Source organism: Oratosquilla oratoria, chromosome 38 (genome assembly GCF_046742065.1).
Source record: "Oratosquilla oratoria isolate Oo_2021 chromosome 38, ASM4674206v1, whole genome shotgun sequence".
NCBI lineage: Eukaryota > Metazoa > Arthropoda > Malacostraca > Stomatopoda > Squillidae > Oratosquilla > Oratosquilla oratoria.
Genome location: NC_134814.1, coordinates 12,122,233 through 12,131,581, shown reverse-complemented (window position 1 = coordinate 12,131,581; position 9,349 = coordinate 12,122,233). Strand labels below are relative to the sequence as shown.

The window sequence follows — 9,349 nt, the reverse complement described above, 5'->3', positions numbered from 1 at the left end:
GTGGAAGAAAGAGGCAGAAACAGGACTGACTCAGCATAAGGTGTGAGATTACAAAACAGGCTAGGGACGTGGCTTGAGGGAAATGGAGAATAAAATAAAAATAAAACAAAAGACGCTTACAAACCAACTAGGAATAACTATACAAGAATTTGCACGGAGGAAGAGAGTAATTTTAATAAAAGCAAAAATGAACCGAAACTGTTTTATAGGCTTAGAAATGGTAAATTAAGATACAGGGAAGTGATCACCAGTTTAATAGTGGGTGGTGAGGTCTTTGAAGAGGCTTTAGGTCAGGAAGAAATAATGAATAAAAATTGGTCTCCACAAAAGAAAGCGAGGGGAGTTAAAAAAAAAAAAAAAAAAAAAAAAAAAAGGTTTAGAAGCTACAAATGTAGAAGTGAGGAAAGTGCTCAATCTTTTGGGATCATTGGATGTGGCAAAAACTTTAGTTCCTGACAGGATTTCAAACTGGATTTTTTTCTAAATGTAGGAGACAACTATTGGACAAGACTCAGTCTTATTATATGTTCGTTGAAAGAAGGCATAGTACCTCTTAATTGGAAAAGGACAAATGTGGTACAGATTCACAAAGGTGGAAGTAAGAAGACACCACTAAATTATAGGCCAGTATCACTTACCAGCGCAATACTGAAATGTGAACTGATTTTGAAAGGTCGATGGACCAAATACCTTGAAGAGATTACCGTTCTGACAGATAATAAGTTTGGGCTTCAGATATAGAAGGTCACGTGTATCGAACCTTTTAATATTTTACTCGAGTGATTGATGTTCTGCAAGAGAGAGTGGTGTGGATAGACTACGTGTACCTAGATCAAGAAAACGCTTTTGATAAAGTATCTCACAGTCGACTTATGCGGAAATTGGAGCATATTGAAGGACTAAGAGGTAAACAGCGATATTAGGTGAAACTTTTTTTGAGGGGAAGACAGATGAGGACAGCAGTAAAAAGTAATATGTCAAGATGGAGAGCAGTTACGAGTGGGGTTCCACAAGGGCCAGTTCTTGTAAGAATATTGTTTCTTGTCCATGTCATTGGCATGGTGGAAGGTACAACAACCTATGCCAACATGTTTGCATATGATACAAGAATCATGAGAAGGGTGGAAAAGGAGGAGGATGGTAGACTATTACAAAAATATCTAGACACTATTTTTGCATGGAGCCAGAATGGGAAATAAAGCTCAATGAAAAAAAAAATGCATAATATTGGAAATAGGCAATAACTGCAAAAGATCACCCTTAAATTATTCCTTGGAAAGTAAACCCATTACATAAACAAAAGAAACGAAAGATTTTGAAGTGTTGATAAAAGATAACCTGTCACTTGACCGACATATCAGTAGGATTGTGGAATCAATCAAATCTTGTCGTGCTATCTCTTGATCCATTTACGGGCGTTGTTGTTTGTTTCCTTTAGGTCGGTGTCAGAACATGACTGATTTAGGGGTCAATCACGAAGAATGTGGAATATTGTCTGTGGTTCTGCACCACACTGACATGTTACACTGGAATTTTTTCCCCGCCTGAGCATGTTATCTCCGGTCTTTGCAACTTGTGTTCTTGCCCTATTAAGTGTAACCCATTTCTTTCTGGGTAAGTCTGTTCCAGGTGGGAGGCCTTCGCTATAGCCAGGGAGATTTTTGTTGTGCTCATCCCGTTCTTTCCACTTCAATATCCTGTAGATGACTGAGGATGGATTTCCCAGACCACTGGTAGTCGTGAAGCTCTTGCGAGACTTCAGACGTTTCGGCACTTCTTGATGTTTGTGTTAGAGGGTGATGCGCTCGGATATGGTGTTAGTATCACGAAGGATATTGGGTGGTGTTACAAAGGATTACAAAGGCGGAGCATGCTGTCGGATGTGAATTTTTTTATAATAATGATAAATGAATAAAAAGAACAGATGAAAATTATAATAACATAAATAATAATAAATAAAATAGATAAATGCATAGGTATATAAAATAAATAGATGCATAGGCATACCAGCCAGCCTCCACAATGCAGGGAGTGGGGTGGCCTTCAGGTTGCCTGCAATGGTACGGCAAGCTTTATTTAGTTCTGTGCTGACCTGGTCCAGATTGCTAAACAATACTCTGCTGTAGAGTAACATAAAACTAGAACTGACTGTTTAATCGTATCAGGATCTGCACCCAAGTTCGAGTTTGGAAGTAGAGTCAAGAGATTATTCCTTTGGGAGAGCTCTTTTCCAGAGCTTGGTGGTGTGCTCCCTTAAGGAGATAGTGCGGTCAAGGGTCACACCAACATAGACTGGATAAGGTGTATTTCCTAGTGTTTTAACTTTCCATACAATATCCAAGACCCTGCTAGCAAGACGTTGTTTACTTGGAACCAACTTGGGTCTTCCTTGATTTGGCATTCAAGAACCACGTCTAGTAGTATGTAGAGAGTGATTTTAGGGCTTCCATTAGTCTATTTTCAATGGTTTCAAAGCTCTTACCCTGGGTTGCCAGGCAAAGATTATCTACATAGATGAATCTATGGATGAGTCTAAACTATGGCAGGTTGTTTGTATATATGTTAAAAAGTGATGGGGCGAGTACTGATATCTGTGGCAGACAATTTTTCTGAGTTCTCCGTCGACTGCGCTTTCCATCTATTTTAATGCAAAAGCACCCTATGACCAGGAGTGACTCGATAATGTGAATGATGGTTGTATTCTTAATCATTCGGGCAGTTTTAGAAGGAGTGTCATATGAATGATAGTATCGTAGGCAGCAGTCAGGTCAACAAAGACTGTGCCGGTTATCTGTCTGCATTCATATCCATCCTTGATGCACTGAGTTAGGTTCAGCGTTTGCCCGCAACATGATCGACCAGCCACTCTGCTTGGTCATTTGAAAGATGTTCCTCAACTGTCGGAGTTATTCGTGAAACAAGAAGACGCCCATAGACCTTGTAGAGGATACACAAGAGCGAGATAGGTCGATAGCTAGTTGGTTGTGATGGGTTTTTGCCTGGTTTAAGGAGTGCAACAAATCTGGCTTTTCAGATCTTTGGAATTTGGAAGGTTGTGGCACAGCAGTTATACAGTGCCAGCAGCCATGCGAGTATCTGTTTATCAAAATGTTTCATTATTTCGGTAGCACTCCCGTCTGAGCCATATGCTTTACCGATCTTGCAGTGTGCCAGTGCTTCTCTCAGCTCATCAAAGGTGAATAGGAAAAAAGTGTCATCAACGCCGTCCATTAGGTTTCTCATTCCATCGTTTATCCTTTTCCTGTGGCCATGCGGTCTGTGTTTTGGCTTACCATTTAGCAGCAATTGTTTTGCCACTTGGTTTGATGTCACGGCCGCCATTTTTCTGTTGAGGCTGACTACCCGAGTTTAGCTTTCTGGTGGTTTCCCATGCTTCTTTTCTGTTATGGGTCATGTTCACTCCAGAGATTGTCCCGTACCAGCGTTTTTTCCGTGCTTCGCTTACTTCAATTGTTCTATCAGCAAAGGGGTCTTCGTCAAACAGCTGGGCATATTGATCATGGAGGGTTTTGGTGGTGTTGTCGAGGCATGGGATGAAGTTTTGCCTGCATTTACGTGGAATGTGTTTCTTATCTACGTCCAATACAAGAGCTTGGGAGTTCTCATAGCCCTGTGGTGTTGGTCCAATGGTTCCCACTCTGAAGTCCAGGTCGTCCGTAAAACTGGACCAATTTGCCTTTCGGAAATTGAGCCTAGCCTGTGAATTGTGGGAGAAACGTACAGATTGGTGCACAAGATTAAAGTGGCTTTTTACTCTATGGATAAAGAGATGATGGATAACATCATCAAAACCCTGATCCGTCATCCGTCCAAGATTGGAATATGCATCAATGGTATGGTCCCCACACAGAGTGAAGGATATAATAATACAAAGGGTAGCAACCATACTGGTCCCTAACCTGGCAGATAGACCATATGAGGAAATCCTAAAAACATTTGGTTTGCCAACTTTAAAAACTCGAAGAGAAAGAGGTGATATGATTATATTACATAAGTCCCTAAAGGGATAGTTTGCAATAACAGAAGTGATCCCTTGATTAAGGATGGGAAAGCTTTAAAAGGCAAGGGGAACAAATTAAGAAATACCACATGTCTAAAGAATACAAAGGAATGCAGTTTTCCATATAGATGTATAGATACATGGAATAGCTTAGAATGTGATATAGCTCAAGCTGAAACAATACATGAATTCAAATCTAAATATGATAGAAATCAAGTATATAGATTAAGTAGGAACTGTACACAAATTGAGGGCTAGGTGTGATAGATTGGAAAGTAGAAGGGATTCAACGAGCATTGCTCCTTTCCTGAGTACTATAATTAGGTAAAAACACACAATGCATACACACACGTAATATCCCTACCATACACTAACGGCATAACGGATCGAATAGTGTCGCACACTAAATACAATGCTAAGATCACAAAAAAGTATTTTTTACTAACAAAAATACTACACAATGACAGGATTTATGAGTAGAAATAAATTTCAAAGTAAAAGATTATAATAACAACATTGATAAAGACAAATATAATATAATGGAAACGAGTATAGAAAAAGTACGAACAGCCCATGTCTGATTTATTGACTGGGAAACAATTAGGAATTTTGGTTACGGAAAAACTGTTACCCAAAATATATATAAACAAAATTCTACAGAGACTGTCGAAGACAGACAAAACAGATTTGAGGATCAGGGGAGGAGCAAAATAGAGGAAAATATAGAGTGGTAGAGGTTTCTTGAACTCTGGCATAGCTACCATTCGTTGAGGCAACATCAAAGTCGAGGAATGGATCCAGGTCACCGCTCGCCTCTCTCACAGGAATACAAGATCAAAGAAATGTGAAGAAACCTCTCCCCAACTTCCTCAGCGAGGCGAAGGTCTGACTTGATGTAAAGGGATAGAGAAAGGGGAGGGGAGGGGGAGGGAGAAAATTGTGAGTGGCCAAAAACAGGTTTCGATCCATAGGTTTGGTCGTTCAGAATGCAATAGCTCACCAGGTTCCTGACGCCGACTACTCCGACCAGGAAGTGGTAGAAAGGGCGCAAGAGGGTAAAACAACAAACTTCGGTATTAAACGGGCATCACCTATGAGGTAGGATTTCTGCCTCATTCTAGACCCCTGGGGATTCCACACACACATAATGTATATGCAAAACACACACACACACACACACACACACACACACACACACACACACACACACACACACACACACACACACACACACACACACACACACACACACACAACTCGTGGCTTAGTTGATGGAGTTCCCGGCTGCCGCTACGGAGGTCCGGGTTCGAATCCCTCCCAGGGCTGAAATTATTTTAGCAACAATGCGCTGCGGGTTGTTACTCTAACTATCGTGGGCGAGGAGTTGTGTGTGTGTGCGTGTAATGTCACAGCATTACTTATAGATAGGTTATATACGAGCTCTGAGCTCTCTTCCGGGAGGGAAATAGCTGTCGATCACGAGTCCAACACGTGATCCAAAGACCGTGGTGAACACACATACACGCACACGCGCACACACACACACACACACACACACACACACACACACACACACACACACACACACACACACACACACACACACGGTTCGACGGCGCAGTGGTAGCGTTCGCAACCGCTACTCCAGCAGGCTGAGATCGATTCCCGCCCAGGGATGAAATGATTTCAGTATTGCTGCACTGTGAGCCGGCACTCCAACTCTCGTACACACACGCACACGCAGGCATTTTAGTTATAGGACGTCAGATCACGACCTCTTCAGAAACTCCCGCGGGGCCCCCTATTGTCGGATCTCACCCGCGGTCAGTTGGGCTGAGCGTGAAAAGACACCTGCGTTCTCCATTGGCAACTGCAAGTCGTCATACGACGGATACCCTTATTTCTATGTTCATCATTGCTTGTATTAAAAAAATATGTATGAATACTGAGTATCCATACTCAGTTCGTGTATTGTACATTGTAGAAGTAAATTAGGCAGTAGATATTAGAGAACAAATTGTACATAATATTATGATTTGGCAACAACCACCATTTGAATATTGTACGCAAAACTGTACCATTGGCCACCGCCAGTGTTTTCCTCGTGTACTGATTTGAGATGTAGATCAATTTAGTCACGGAGAGATTAAAGAGAACAAACCAAAACTTCGTTTGTGTCAACGCCTGCAAACCCAATGTAGACAACAAACAAGTCTACATTAATGTCTGTCGATTACGAGTCCAACATGTGATCCAAGACCATGGTTAATCACACACACACACACACACACACACACACACACACACACACACACACACACACACACACACACACACACACACACACACACACACAGTTCAGCAGTGTCTGCATCCATATTTATGTGTGTGTATGAATTTACCTGATTATAATAAACAGTAAAAAAGCAAAGCTTGTGATGATTTGTCTCTCAATCTTCAGTCGTCATCCCCAGCTGAATTTCAAGTTAGGTATGATAACTGAAGCGTAAGAGACATGATTCCACAAGTGTTCCTCCTTTCCTAGATACTATTATTAGCAAAGTATAATTAGGTAAATACATACAATCATGAACAAGCTTATAGACACTGATAAATTGTCAGTGAATTAACAGATAAATCCAAAAGAAACTATGAAGACATATCATGAGAAAGTGAACGACTGGCAAGTGCACTTTGAAACCGGTGACTGCAATGGAAGACACAGCTGAGAGGTTCACGAAAGGACAATCGTAACATATTTACAAGCCGGGTGAAGAACTAAAGAAGATGAATTATAAACAAGATTAACGGATACTAGCCACCAAATACTCGATTCATTTTAACATGTAAACAGCATTTTTCGGAAAACATAAGCATTGTGAACGAACGTCAGAATAACACTAAAATTCACGGACCTAGAATATGACCAAGACTAATCACACAATGTAGCACCAGTATGTAGCACATTTATGGAAAAAGTATCTAGACAGAAGAATCAGGGTTACAATTTAGGCTGCAACAGATGCAATGACGTCACTAAGCCCCGCCCCGAACACATGGGTTGGATACAAATGAGCACTATTAGGAAATTGTATTTATTTATTTTTCTAATATAATAACTAAAATGTGTGAGACTTCTGGGCTAACTATTTCGAGTTGATGAATGTATAGGACGGAGGCTGTGATTTGGCTTCAGGAGATGTGAGGAAATGACTGTGACAACTAAAGGGAATGAGAAAGTAATTACGAGAGAGGAGATAGAAATGATACTGAAAGAAATGAAATCAGATAATGTTATAGGGTTAGATGGGTTCCATGAAGAATGTCTGATAAAGGGTGGAACGATGACAGTGGAGTGGTTGGTGAGATTATTCATTGTGTGTCTCAGAGAAAAACGTTCCAGTTGATTGGAGAAGTACATACATAGTTCAGCCATGTAAGAAGAGAGGTAAATATGAATATAGTAGTTTTTTGAAAAATTAGTTTGTTGAGTGTGATTGATAAAGTGCATAGGCAAGTGTTGATTAAGAATATAGAGGAAAAGAATAGAGGTAGTGATTGGAGGACTGTGTGGGCTTACGAGAGAAAAAAGAAGCATAGATCAAGTCTTTAGCAAATGGTGAGTATGGGCGTTCCATGAGTTTAGTATATACCAACATAGTCAGAGAAGCGTTTCTGAAGGTGTTGTGAGTATATGGAATAGGAGGAAATCTCTTAGAGGTAGTTAAGTAGTTACATGAGTTTGTTTTGACACAGCCACACTCCTCATAAGGGAATCTGTAGCCTTTGTATATATGTAAACTTTGCTATGTTGAAAATGTTGAATGTTTCTCATGCCTCTTCGATATGGAGATAAACTCCTCGATTTTATGTAGCTGAAGTAGGAGGGTTTGAGAGGAAGGGGGAGGTCATCGTAATGATGGGGTTGAGAACAATCTCGAACGATCACCACCATCCCATTCGAAAAGGCGGAGCATTTTACAGAAGTTAGCGTGTCTAACATTGGTCGGTTTTATTTGGGTAGAAGGACATGAGCGTGCTGAAGTTACTAAAAGTTCAAACACACTCGAATCCCGGGAAACCAGCCATGCACACGTAATCGTCTCGCACATTCGTGTGTTGAATAAATCGGACTGAGCCAAAATTCACCTTCGGATATCCGCCTTTCGTATCAGGTGCATCAAATACATTCTAAATTGACTACGCTCAAGTGTTCGGATGGAAGAAGTAAAATGTCAAGAATGGTTATATTTTTGAAACCAAATCGATTTAGAATTACTCACCTTTCTCTTCATATAAACGACAAGGAGATTAAACGAGGGTAGATGGAAGCTTTGCCAAAGTTACCTTGATCTGTCCTCGTCTGGAGCGTCTCTGGCTTACTAAACAGAACTATTGTTCGAGTGGGGTGAGATAAGGAATGTTTTCTTACCGTTCCAAGTTGAGTCCATTTTTACTGTTTTTACACTCTGCATGACGTCACGACCATGTATGGGGCATTGGCTGCATAGAAGGCTGACAGTGCGTTAGGGAACTTGACATCCCCTAACCTACTAAAATCAAGCATCATTCTTACATGATTGGGGACTCTTCACTCTAAAGAGAATGCTCTAACTTTTACGATCTGCTGTTCCACATTTCTACAACCGTCGTTAAACTTCCTTTACCAACTATATGACTCCACCTCTTCTGTGCGATATTATTAAGATAAGAGTGATAGTTATTGCCGACGAAATATAACAAATATACGATGTCAGAATGGGCATAGAATGAACGTAAAGGTAAACTCGTTTTCGTGTGGTCGCTTTCTTAATTAAGAAAACAAAACCTGATGCAACGCAGTGATTCTGAAATTATTTCAGCTCTGGGCGGGAATCGAACTCGAACTGCTGGAGTAGCTGCTGCGAACGCTACCACTGCACTTTTGAGCCGCGCGCGCGGGTGTGTGTGTACGTGTGCGTGTGTGTGTGTGTGTGTACGTCTGCTTGCGTGTGCGTGCGTGCGTGTGTGTGTGTGTGTGTGTGTACGTCTGCTTGCGTGTGTGTGCGTGCGTGCGTGCGTGCGTGTGTGTGTGTGTGTGTGTGTGTGTGTGTGTGTGTGTGTGTGTGTGTGTGTGTGTGTGTGTGTGTGTGTGTGTGTGTAAGGAGGAGGGTACTGGATGACTCAGAGGATGTTGTTGACACGGCATTGATAAAAGACGTTAAAAGTCTTCCTAAAACCTGCAAGATTGCATGAGGAACACACAAACGTGAGGAGAACTCAGCCATCCGGTATACGACAGAATTCCCTCCTCATTATTGTTTATTTTATAAATGGACAAGGTATGAA

The 9,349-nt window shown here is 41.2% G+C and overlaps 1 protein-coding gene across 1 annotated transcript in view; it reads right to left on the bottom strand.

The window, feature by feature from the left end:
• The window catches only part of LOC143019739 (thiopurine S-methyltransferase-like), an 83,081-nt gene extending 74,681 nt beyond the window's left edge, over nt 1-8,400 (bottom strand). Inside the window, exon 1 of the mRNA XM_076175709.1 lies at nt 8,305-8,400. The gene's annotated coding sequence lies outside the window, so the exon portion shown is untranslated. The remainder of the gene's footprint in view (nt 1-8,304) is intronic.
• Between the last annotated feature and the right edge of the window lie 949 nt (nt 8,401-9,349).